Source organism: Cydia splendana, chromosome 3 (genome assembly GCF_910591565.1).
Source record: "Cydia splendana chromosome 3, ilCydSple1.2, whole genome shotgun sequence".
NCBI lineage: Eukaryota > Metazoa > Arthropoda > Insecta > Lepidoptera > Tortricidae > Cydia > Cydia splendana.
In genome coordinates, this window is record NC_085962.1 from 25,466,260 (window position 1) to 25,480,213 (window position 13,954).

The 13,954-nt window shown below is 41.7% G+C and overlaps 1 pseudogene; it reads left to right on the forward strand.

Moving 5' to 3' along the window:
• Positions 1–9,036: 9,036 nt before the first annotated feature.
• LOC134806708 (uncharacterized) lies at positions 9,037–13,156 on the forward strand (annotated as a pseudogene).
• Positions 13,157–13,954: the final 798 nt, after the last annotated feature.

Genomic DNA, 13,954 nt, shown 5'->3' on the forward strand with positions numbered 1-13,954 from the left:
CATTAAAATGAATATTTAATTTGCACTATGTTTCATTTATTTTTCCAATTTAACTTTAACGCCATCTATGAGATGCAGCATGCTTTTTTTCAGTATTTAGTAATACGTTTTACAAATCAGTGTCCTGTTAGTTCATTTAAGTCGCTACTTCTTGCGTGGCGCTGTTGTATCGTCATTGTATCTAGGGGCGGGATGGGTTCATGGGTGGCGTGAGGGGAGGCTCGATTGTAGATTTTATTTGGGTACGGGAACGGCCTTAAAAAACAAAAATATCAAAAAAAAAACAAAACGGTCCGACACAGATATTGACAATATTAATCTGTGTTGAAAAAATCATTGCTCTAGCTTCAAAAACCACGGAGGAAAACGTGGAGTACGTTTGTATGGAGGAATGACCACTCCTGTTGGCTCTTAAAAATGCGCTAATATGAATATCTAGGCCCTTTGTTTCGTTGTGTGTTGTTCGATCTTAAGCCTTCGTGTTGGTTCACGACCAACCCCCAGGCGCAATGATCGGTGTTCGAAATACGAACAGACTTTCCTTCGTGTTGGTTCACGACCAACCCCCAGGATGATTTATTCCTCCTTTAAGTTAAATGATTGCACAACGATTTTAATAACAAAATATCATATTGCGCAACGAATCTAACACCATAGTACGAAACGAAGAACGTTATTAAAAAAGCAATGTAGTCTGGTCTTGTGCCAAACACTTCGTCAACTAGACCGACGTGTGGACGCTACCACGCACAAATAAAGAATGGAGAGCGGAGTGGCTCCGCACGCCGATGAGCGGTAACCGGAAGTGGGCGGAAGCATGGTATAATAATATACTCCGCCTGGTACTCCATTCCGAGATTCGCGTATGACCTAACTGACACGCGCCTACGTCATCATGCTGTTTACAGGTTCTCAAACTTTGAAATGTGGGAGAAATTTAACCAACGGTGAAAATTATTTTAACGGCATTAATTTTAAGTTATTCATGTAGAAACATAGTAAAATAAAACAAATCTAATGTATTAAATTAAACTTTATTTATCTATACAAGACAAACGTTTGAAAAACTAATTCACAGTTACACATTAATTACCAAGCTTACGACGTGAAAAGTTTGGAAAACACTGCGACTGCTGACACTGAGCGAGAAGGAAATAACAATTAACACGCGTTCGACAAGGATGACGGTCAGGGCATGAAGTTATCTAGATCCGAATTGTCAAATGTGCACAGCGCTATCCTGTGTTGCCAGTAGTATAAACAGAATTACCCGAAAGTCTGAAATTTCTTTCGTGAATCGGAAGATATTGCTAACGAGTAATTAAAAATGACGTGTTATTGTAAAATTTAAGCTAAAATACATATAAATGAAAATTATAAAATTATAAAGAAATATTTTAACTTATTAACCATAGGTATAATGTACCCATGTAACATGTTATGTTGAAATAAAGTGGCAATGTTATTGTGACGTAGGCCCGTGTCACTCTGGGAATGGAAGACCATGTTTTATTAGACCATGGGCGGAAGTTATTTTGACATAATCAAAACAGTTACTCTTAAATGTGTGCGATGCTACCTGTACAATAGGGAAACTACATGGTTAATATACATTTATATCTGAAAAATGAAGTGACGAAATATAATAGGAAATGTATGTCAATCTACTAAATTACTAATTTATAAAAATAAAAATATACTTATCCGTTCCGTTCGTTCCGTTCCGTTCGTTGACTACACCAGCCAGCAGTTACTGCAGCAAGGACGCAGAGGCGTTGGTCACCAAGGAGAGGGAGGGACGGAGAGGCTCATCGAGCTTGCTCAAACGCACGCGCTGAGACGATACAGGCCGTCGGTCAGAGGCGTATGCTAGGGTGTGCTAACGACCTCTTTCCAGACAAACCTGTTCCGAGCCGGGACGTATATTCGGGCCTACTCGTGTACTCCTCCCATCATCTGCCGCCCCGGAATGCTCAACAGACCCTACTGCCCGAGACACCGGTGAGCCAATAATACAGGTAGGGAGTGTGGGGCGTGTGCAGTCAGAAGGATTGGGATTGACGGGAGTGGAAGAACCAGACCGAATACTAGCATCATGCCCAGTGTATATGGAGGATAGATAAATATTTAGTGTAAATATATACGAAAGGACAGTGACTGCGATTAAGTTGTCTTCAATATTTAATATTTTTGTAAAGCGGCAGGGCTTTCTCCAGTATAGGGTTTATCACGTAGGTTGTGTTATCACTGGACTGTCGTTCTCGTCAGGCTCGGATTCTGTGTTTGTCTCTGGTTGGTCGTAAATCTCAGTTACTTTTATCTTGATTAAGTCTCTATCCTGAGCTATGGATTCCCAATAGGATTGGTTCTTATTGGTGCAGCGGGTTATGTCGTGGTTGAGTGAGTCAATCCATGTGAAGATAGGTCTACCTATCTTTCTTTTGTTTTCCCTATATTCCAAGGCTGCATGTAGGAGGTGTGGTTTTGGCCGCTTGAGTATGTGTCCATAGTAGGAGAGCCTGCGCACTTTAATTATCTTTGTGATAGTCTTTCCCTCAAGGAGTTCCTGTATTTTTTGTTTCGGAGGGTTGTTGGAAACCCCTAGCATTCCTTTAAGTATGTGCCTTTCATACTTTCTTAGTCGTGATCTATTGCCACTCGTAAGGGCCATTGCTTTAAGGCCATAGGTCATAGATGGCGCGATAACCATTTTGTATAGTAGTCTCGCTATTTTCCAATCTATTTTGTACTTTTGAATAAAGGTATTGAGGATTTTCGCATTTCTTATGGCCTTATTGCATCTAGTTTTAATTGCGGCGCGCCTATCGTGTGTCGCGGTTATGTATGTACCCAGGTAGCGTATTGTTCCTATTGGCTTTATTTGTACTCCGCCAAGGTGCAACGGTTGTTGTTCTGCTACAGGTGGGCCGAAAGGATCTCTGACAGAAATCAGAAATCAGAAATCAGAAATTATTTATTTGCATTGATACAGTATGGGGATGTTACAATATGGTGTTACAGATCATGTACCTAGCTTGCATGCAAGCGTGCAAATTCATCATTATAATCATAAATTTAAATACTTAAATATAAAATGTCAAATTGAAATAATTGAAAAAATAACAAAATATTAACACAATAGGCATGTCACAATACAATCAATAACTAAATATCACTAATTTGAATATTGCTGGTATTCGAGATATGACTTTACGCTGTAAAAACAACGCTCTGAGAGCCAGTTTGTCAAACTGCGTTTAAAAGCGTTTCCCTCTAGCAGCTTTAGTTTCTCCGGGAGATTATTATATATAACAATGCACATATTAAAAACATTTTTCTTGTATATCATCTTGCGACAACGAGGGTGGTATAAACGGTTCATAACGTTTACCCTGGTTCGCCTTTCAAGGACTTCGCCGCGTGTTTTAAAGTACGAGTTATGTGATCTGACAAAATTACATATTTCTCTTAAGTATAGACACGGTAAAGGAAGGATTTTTAGTTTCTTGAAAAGGGGCACACAGCTTTCGTCCTGCCACGAATTACTGATGACCCTGACACACTTTTTTTGTATTTTAAAGACTCTGTCCACTTCCACTGCGTTTCCCCACAATATTAACCCATAACCAAGGACAGATGATACGTATCCATGATAAGCGGTCAATGCTGCTTCAACAGACACAGTGTCTCTTAGCCTTTTGAGTGCAAATACAAAACGACCTAGTTTGTTGCAGATTTTGTCAATGTGTGCCTCCCAGTTTAGGTGCTTGTCAACTGTGATTCCCAGAAAATTAAACGAGTCAACCTCATCAACTGCATTATTATTATGGTTAATATTTAATGGTATACTATTTGCGTTATATGATGTAAATTGTATTAATTTAGTTTTAATTATATTTATATGAAGATCATTGTTATACATCCAATTAATTATAGCTTGTAATGAATTATTTATGTCATGTTCGAAATTTAATTTATTATCACATTTTACTACAAGAGTTGTATCGTCGGCGTACATAATCGTTTTTTGTGTTGTCGCTTTCGATAAATCATTAATGTACAGGAGAAATAATAGTGGGCCCAAAATGCTACCTTGTGGGACTCCACTTTTATTAGTTTTAAATTCAGACCTATAAACATTCTTAGTGATGGCGTTGTTTGAGTAAGCAATTCTGTCAACTTCAAGGCATTGCAATCTGTCTTTTAGGTAGTCCTCAATCCAGGCACGAGCTTTACCTCTTACTCCATAATTTTCAAGCTTACTCAGCAGTTTGTCGTGGTTGACGAAATCGAATGCTTTGCTCATATCGAGAAAGATAGATGCAACTGGAGTGTTGTTGTTAATACATTCCGAGATATATTTGATCAGGTCAAAACAGGTCCCCACCAGTTCATTTTGTTTATAATAAGGTCCACCAAATCGTGTTGGGTGATTCTAAGTGTAAACAAAAACTATACCTACATTTAAAATAAATAAAAAATACATACAAACAGGCAAGACGTTATATTTATTGTTTTTTTTTTTATTTAATGTTTTATAATTTCGAAGCGATATATGGGATTAGTTCTCCTTGCAAATGGGTTTTAAACGTAATTACCTAATTAAGCCTTTATAAGGCATAACGGTGTCAGAAATTATACAAAGTTGAACCCTATCACTTTAAAATAATGTTCAAAATCAGATGGGAAATATGTTCCCTCTGCCTTATAAAGGCTTAAAGCAATAATAGTGTTAATACCATTAACAGATATTAGGTAAAGCAACCACAAACTGACTCGTCTGTAGTCGAGTAGTCGTCATCATTTTTTCTTTTAGTACTATAACTAACCAGTAGGTAACGGTTGGTCATCTACTTCAAATCACCTTATTAAATCACTGACTAAAGTATTTATTCAATTGATACTTAGATTACTTACACAGATATTAGTTTTGTTAGGTGCGTACCTAATATCTGTGTACCTACTACTTTTTCTAACTACTAAGGTTCGTTTCAGATTGTTTATTCTAGTTAACGTTGGTAGCAGTATTTACCGCCGCTATCGGATCTCAATGTTAAGCAGAAACCTTATCAGGATCAGTACGCAACCCGAACTCGTCCACGACGTAACCGAGGTATTTTATGGACTGCCTGAAAAACTTAGACTTCTCGAAATTAATTGTTAAATTCGCCTTTTCTAACTTCGCCAACACACGATTTAGCAATAGCAAGTGCGTCTGAAAATCGGATGAGCAAATCACGATGTCATCGATGTAACAAAAAGCTAAACCGGTTTCGATGTCACCTGTCAAATTGTGATCAATAAGGCTGTCCATCAGCCTCTGCTGACGCGCTGACGCGCCGCAGAGACCAAAAGGCATGACCTTGAACTTAAACATTCCACGACCGGGCACGCAAAAACTTGTTTTCTCCTGTGAGGTTTCAGCTAACGGGATTTGCCAGAATGAGGAACTTAAATCGATCGAGGTCAGGTATTTCGCTTCCTTCAAACTATCCAAAATCTGGGGTATATACGAAATGGAATACGAATCTCCCTTTGTGACCGCATTTAACTTCCTACAATCTAAACAAAATCGCCAATCACCGTTTGGCTTCCTAACTAACAGAGCCGGGTTATTCCACGGACTCTCACAGGGTGTAACTACGTCCAATTTTAACATGCGGTCTAACTCGGAGGCTAAAGCAGCGCGTTTTTCCGGCGACAACGGGTACTGTTTCGTTTTGATGGGCGTGGCATCGCCAGTCGCGATGACATGCTCGGTTAAGCTGGTTCTGCCAAGCCCCTTCTCCTCGAACGAAATGTTTTTAAATTTCCCTACGACGGTATCCGCGAGTTCCCTCTCGGCCGCAGTTAAATGCTCGTAAGACCGAATCGTGTGTACCTGTTCTGTACTTAAACCGTTGCAACTAAAATAATTTTCAGGTGGAGTCATGTGTTCCGCATTTTTTAAGCATTCAGGCAATAAATCAAAAGCTTTCCAAAAATCATACCCTAAAATCACGTAATTTACGATCGAGGGTGCTACTACAAACTTTATTGCTTTCGTAGTATTTTCAAACGTAACCGGGACAAAAATGTACCCAATCGACTCGCAATTTACTCCATTTGCGACCCTACACGAACTAGAGTACGCTTCCTGAAATGTAAAACCAAATTTGACAAAATCTAAATGTGCATTGTTCCCTAGAAATATCTGCCTAGGGCCCAGGGAATTCAGGATATGAGGAGAGCACTAAAACACGTACGTTCGGTATTGCATTTAATCGATCGACGGACATGGTGCGCAATCTACCCTCTATTGTAGAAATATGAGTCTACCCACATACATTACACCTCCACCCTTAATCACTAATACATGTTTTCCTTATAACTACTTACTAGTGTACGAGTCGCTTAATACTAGGAACTAGGACACATAATAATTTAATCAAACTCGAAGCCATATCTTAGCACGGGTTTACGAATGCGCTTAGGTCGGTCCGCAGGGGACTCATTACATTCCGTGTGACTGAGCACTGTGTTCCGGGACACGGTCTCTACAGATGGCTGCGGTGGTTCCTTAAGATCGGGTTCAACCACAGGTTCCGGCGCGCGCGAACCCTGACTCGCCTTAGTCTCATTAACCGCGGATTCCTCGCCTGGCGCCGCCTCCGACACATCCGACAGGGTCACTGCGTAACTGCTACGTCTTCTTTTAATCTGATCTAAATGTCTTTTTAGTTGTGGACCACTTTCCCTAGCTATAATAAAATTCCGGGAACCTACTTTCTCCTTAACTTGACCACTTAACCAGCTTCCCCCGGCATGATCTCGCGCCCACACAGAATCGCCCACATTAAGTTCCCTAGGTTTCCCTCCCGCGTTAAACACTTGTTTATCTTGAGCTTGCTGTACCCTAGACTCGATCTGCCGAGTACCCCTTAATAAATCTAGCCTCGATCGTAGTAGTCTACGTTGTAACAACATAGCTGGGGCAGACCCTGTAGAACTATGTTCAACGTTCCTGTACATCATGAGATATGCTTGAAGAACTTCATCCACATCACAACCATCTCGAAGTGCTTTTTTAATGGCTCGCTTGCATAACTTAACCGCATTTTCTGCAGCGCCATTGGAGGCTGGGTGGTAAGCTGGCGTAAACGTCATTTTGATACCGTTACTGTCCATAAAATGTGCGTATTCCTTAGACGTAAACGGAGGACCGTTGTCCGAAACTACTTCCAAAGGCAGTCCAAAACGAGCAAACGTTTCCCGTAACGATTTAATAACTCCCATAGCTGTAGTTTTAGTCATTTTTAATATTTCTAACCATTTCGTCGTTGAATCTATAATGACTAAAAAAGTTTCACCCTGAAAAGGTCCCAGAAAGTCAATATGTAATCGCGACCAGGGCTCCGGGTTATACGGCCACGGCTGTGGCGGCGCTCGCGGGGGCGCGGCGCCCTCTAGAGCACACGTCGTGCACTGCTTACCTAACTCTTCGATGTCCCTGTCTATTCCAGGCCACCACATCACGCTACGGGCGAGACTCTTCATTTTCACGATACCTAAATGACCAACATGTAACTCTTTGAGTAAGTGATTTTTCAAAGCCTCTGGTACTACTAGCCTGTAACCCCAAATTATACAACCCCGGTCTATATATAATTCATTGCGGCGCAGGTAATACGGCTTAAGTGCGTCATCGTCACAACTGCTAGGCCAGCCGGACAGTAGAAACAGAAATATTTTCTTTAGTACTTCATCCTTACTAACGTTATCTTGAACCATTTTCCTCGTAATCGGTAAGAAGTTTTGGATAAAATTTAAATATGTGACTTCCTTACGCTGGCTTTTCTCCTTACCCACCGGTAAGCGAGATAAAGCGTCGGCCGCGTTCCCGTCACTCCGCACATACTCGATAGTATAATCGTAACCAGCTAAAATAACCGCCCACCTCTGCATACGACTTGCAGCCATTACGGGTACCCCTACTTTATTGCCGAAAATTGTCACCAAAGGCTTATGGTCTGTTCTAAGAATAAACTTTCTACCATATAAGTATTGGTGAAACTTTCGGACCCCATAAATTATTGAAAGTGCCTCCCGTTCAATTTGCGAATACGACTTCTCTGCGGCGTTGAGCACTCGCGATGAGTACGCTATTGGCCGCTCGGTGGCGCTAGCGTCGCCGGCGCCGGGCACAAGGTGCGATATCACCGCGCCGACGCCTACACTGCTCGCATCTGTGGTCAGAATTAGAGGAAGATCTGGCGAATAATGCGCCAATATATCGCCAGAAATCAACATTTGCTTTACCTCACTAAACGCGCGCATGCAAGCTTCACTCCACTCATACTTCACATCTTTCCGCAAAAGTGCATACAGAGGCGCTAGTATAGTGCTTATATTGCGTACGAACTTCGCGTAATACATCACTAACCCTAAGAATGATCGTAATTCTGCCACATTATTTGGAACCGGTACCTGTTTGATCGCTTCAATCTTTTCAGGGCATGTATGAACACCTTGCTTACTAATTACAAATCCGAGATATGTTACCGAGTCCGCAAAAAACGTACATTTATCTTTTTTAACTCTTAGACCATATTTCCTTAACCTTTCAAACACTTCGTGAAGCGTGTCTATATGTGATCGGTCATCGACCCCTGTTATAATCAAATCGTCTAGAAAGACACCTACACGAGGCATATCTGCAAACAATTGCTCGAGTTTTCTCTGGAAAATACCAGGACTAGACGCTAGCCCATATATCAGTCTATTGTACATAAATAAACCCTTATGGGTGTTAATCACCGTATATTTCTTCGACTCATCCAATTCAAACTGGGCGTAAGCTTGCGACAGGTCTAATTTAGTAAACTTTTTCCCCCGTGCAATTTAGTTAGCAAATCTTCTTGATCTGTATGTAGTTTTGTGATCTACCTACAAGTCAGTAATAAATCAGTCGCCAATGCAAACGGTTGTTTTACTTGCTATCGCTCCCGGTTCCATATATATCATCTGGCTAACGAGGATAATTCGCGCGTTTAAATCATGTCGTCGCAGTCGTATTTAGGAAATTTGCCTATTTTCGATCATAAGACTACCGAGTGGGCGATATTCAAGAGCCGGTTAACGAAGTTTTTTCTAGTGAACAGTATCTCGGAAGCAGAAAAAAAGAGTGCCATCACGATTACACACTTGTCGGATGAAAGTTATCGGTTAGTGCGCAATTTAGCTTATCCGAAGGAGATAGATTCATTAACTTATGACGCGCTGGTTTTATTACTTGATGAACATTTCAAACAAAAGCAGTGTACTTTTGCGGATAAGGCGAAATTTTTCGGAGCGATGAAGAGTGCAGGCGAAACGTTGAGCGAATGGGCGGCAAGACTAAGAGGTCTGGCAAGTTATTGCGATTTTGGTTCTGCCCTGGAGACGAACCTCAGGGATCGTTTCGTGCTCGGTCTGGGCTCAGGTTCCGTGCGCGATAAACTATTCGAGCAAAAGCCATCGTCATTAACTTTTGCCAAAGCTTTAGAGTTGGCAGAACAGACGGAGAGTGCCCGATAAGCGAAACTAACTACAATTAAGGAGGAGCCAGTTTTTCGAGCGCAAACGGAGGGTGGATATCGCGGTGGCGCGAGAGGCGCGCGCGGCGGTCGCGCTAACGCGAGCGGCAGCGGTCAGCGGGATCCACGTTCGACGCCCGAGCAGTGTACGGTTTGCGGAATGAAAAATCATACGGAAATCAATTGTCGTTATAAATCGTATAAGTGTCAAAAGTGCGGCAAAAAGGGTCACTTAAAGAAAGTTTGTGGTGAAAGTGCGCGAGTGCATAACGTTTCCGTTGGCGAATCGTCGTCGTTGAATCGCAGCGAGGTAGATAACTGTGAGGAATGTCAAATGTTTAACTTAAGGTATGTAATTCCTAAGCCGATAGAATTAAATGTATTAATTGGCAGTCAACTATTACAAATGGAACTTGATTGCGGGTCTGCTACCTGTGCTGTGTCAGAAAAGTTATATAATCACATGTTTTCCCAGTATAAGTTGTTAGATAGTGAGATTAGGATGTGTTTGTATGACGGACATAAAATTCAACCTCTGGGATATTTTTTATGTCAATTGACCTATAATGGACAGGCTAAGGAATTGAGAGTTTATGTAGTTAAAAACGGAGGTCCACCCCTATTAGGAAGGGATTTTATGTCCGCATTTAACTTGACATTAACGCAAAATGTAAACAATAAAAACTTATCAGCTGACGCCGATGTGGTTACATTATTGGAACAATATCCTGAGTTATGGCAAGATGAGTTAGGGACGTTTAACAAATTAAAAGTACATTTACAATTAAAGCCTAACAGTGTTCCAAATTTTTTTAAGCCTCGCGCAGTTCCATTCGCATTAAAAGGGCAAGTTGAACGTGAGTTAGACAGATTAGTCAGTTTAGGTATTTTGGTACCGGTTAGCTATTCACAATATGCCACCCCTATCGTACCGGTATTAAAAGAAAACGGAAAACTTAGGATTGCTGGCGATTTCTCGGTGACTCTTAACAAAGACCTGATTATCGATAAATATCCCCTACCGAAAATAGAGGAAGTATTTGCAAAACTAGGAGGGGGCGAGCATTATAGCAAAATAGATTTAAAAAACGCTTATAACCAATTTGTACTAAGTGACGAGTCACAGGAGCTCACGACCATCAATACACAGAAAGGTCTGTATAAATACACTCGTCTTGTGTATGGATTGGCCAATGCGCCTGCTATATTTCAGAAGTCTATGGAGATGTTACTTTCAGGTATCGATGGAGTAAGTTGTTGGCTCGATGACATCTGTGTCACCGGGCCCGATAAAATAACACATATGGATAGGTTGAGAAAAGTATTGCATAGGTTAAATGAAGCAGGGCTTAGATTGCAAAAAGAAAAGTGCGAGTTTTTTCAAAACTCCGTAACTTATCTCGGCTACTCAATTAGTAAAAGTGGTTTGCAAAGTAGTTCCGCTAAAGTCAAGGCCATATTGGACTCGCCTGATCCTACCAATGTGGCAGAGGTTAGGCGTTTGGTGGGGATGATTAATTATTATAGGAATTTCATCCCTAATGCGTCTAGTGTTCTGCGACCTTTATACGATCTGCTCGGAGCGCAAGCTCAGTGGGAGTGGGGTGTGCGTCAGCGAGAGGCTGCGCAACGCGTAAAACGTGAGTTGGCTTCGGAGAGAGTCCTGGCCCATTTTGACCCCACGGCACAACTCGTTTTGGGGGTAGATGCGGGACCCTCAGGTCTAGGAGCGGTACTTAGTCAACGTGACGTCACCGGAGTTGAGCGGCCGCTCGCTTTCGCGTCAAGGTCGCTTTCGGCTAGTGAAAAAAATTACAGTCAACTTCACAAAGAAGCGACGGCTATAATATTTGGAGTAAAAAAATTTCACCAGTACTTGTACGGTCGAAGCGAGCCATTTATTTTGAAAACTGACCACAAGCCGTTGATATCGATATTTAATAATAATACGGGCATTTCAATGACAACAGCGCTGCGTTTGCAAAGGTACGCAATAATTTTATCCGCTTACAATTACAATGTGCAGTATACGTCGGGCGATAACAATGTAGTGGCCGATTATTTTTCTCGCGCACCGTTAGCGAATACTTGTTGCAAAAGTGACCATGAGCATGATACCTATTCCTCATTAAAGTTTCTGAATTCATGTTCACCAGCTGTTTTACATAAAGACATTCAGCAAGCGACCGATATTGATAATGTATTACAAATCGTTATTAAGTACATGCAACGGGGGTGGCCTAGAAAAATCAAATGTACGTCGATACTTCCTTATTTCCGCAATAAGGCCGATTTTACAATATGAAAACGGGTGCCTATTGCGGGGCCACAAGGTCGTAGTTCCCGCAGCACTCAGGGCCCGCATATTAGATGAATTGCACAGCTCACATCTGGGAATAGTAAAGATGAAAAGTAATGCACGAAGTAGGATGTGGTGGCCAGGTATAGATAACGATATCGAGCAGAGGGCCGGCTCGTGTGCGACGTGCGCCGAGACGCGCGCCGCGCCTGCGCGGGCGCCGCCAGCGTCGTGGCTGCGCCCGGGCGCACCCTTCCAACGCGTGCACATTGACTATATGGTAATCGGTTCTCGAACGTATTTGATACTGGTACAGTAAATGGATTGAGTGTTGTTATATGGAAAATGGAACGACAACTAAGGCATTGATTAGCAATTTAAAACAAATATTTTCATGTTTTGGCATCCCTAACTTGCTTGTATCTGACAATGACGTAAAAATTGCTTCCGCGGAATTTAGAGAATTTTGTTCCAGTAATGGTATTAAACACATGACTTCTCCTATCTATCACCCCTGTAGTAACGGCCAGGCGGAAATAAGTGTAAAAATTTGTAAAAAAATCTTAAAATCAATATTAAAAGAAAATTTGCCAGTACAAACTGTACATGACTCCTTACGAGAATATTTGTTTACATACCGAAATACAGTACATACTTCTACTGGGGCGACACCTGCAAAATTAATGTTTGGTCGCGAATTAAGACACGATTAGACTTATTACTGCCAAAAGATAGTGACCAAACATTTTTGTTGCAGGAAGCTTCTAATATTAGTCGGGAAGATTGCACCGGCGATTTAGTATGGGTTAGATGGTATATTGATAGAAAAGAAAGTTGGGTAAAAGGAAAAGTGCTAAATTCAATAGGCCGTAGAATGTATAACGTATTTGTAGCTGATTATAATACTGAATGTATTCGTCATGTTGACCAAATGTTTAAGCGTCAGGAAACGGAACAAACTGACGATTTAATAAGTGAAACCGTTATGTCAGAGTCACAATCAATTTCAACCCCACCTGCCCCACCTTCGGCTACCACTGAACCTGAACCGAGCAGAGAGCTCCCAGAAATTGAATTAAGTGAAAATAATGAACCCCCAGAGGGCAGGGAGGAGTGGAAAGACTGTGAGGACGCTGACACAGAGGGTGAACGAGAAATGCCTCATGTGCCGGCAGCGGAGGCTCCGCATCTGCCGCAGGCAGCCGCCGGGTCTGATAACACGGCTGAACATAATGAGGATTTGCCGTCCGCCCAACAACGCTTGCGTCCCAGGGTCAACGTAGATTTTAAAAAGTATTTTTAAGTATAAGCACCTGTTAATGAGTGTGTTTGTTTGTTTAACAGGTTCCAAAATTAATGGTGGAGGATATGATCTGTATGTAGTTTTGTGATCTACCTACAAGTCAGTAATAAATCAGTCGCCAATGCAAACGGTTGTTTTACTTGCTATCTCTCCCGGTTCCATATATATCACTTCTACTTTCGGTAAAGGATAGTGGTCCACTTCTAAACATTTATTTAGCGTTAACTTAAAATCAGCACATACCCTTATGGTGCCATCTTTTTTAACTACCGGCACTATAGGCGTGGCCCAGTCGGAGGTGGCGACAGGCGTGATGATGCCGTCGTGCACCATCTGCTCGAGCGCGCGCTCCACCGGCTCGCGCAGCGCGTACGCCAGGGGGCGCGCGCGCAGGAACACCGGCCGCGCGTCCGGCCGCAGGTGGAACCCGACCGTGCCCCCGGTGAACCGGCCCAAGCCCTCCGCAAACACCTCACAGTATCTGGAACTGAATTCAGTCTCATCAAACAACATGTTTACATTAGCAATTTGTTTACATTCCAATTTTGACCTATCTATGATATTAAGTGCCCTTATCCAACGCCTACCTAATAGGCTAGTTTTGCCATTTTCAATAACATGCAAGTCTAATTCTTTAGACATTCCATTACACTGTACTTTAGGTGTTATTTTACCTACAGGTTTTACCTTTATATCTGTATACAAATTCAACACTAAATGACTTCTTTGTATTTTGCAATGAGTAAACAACTTTTTATAGCATTCTAAACTTATGCACGAAATTGCACTACCTGTGTC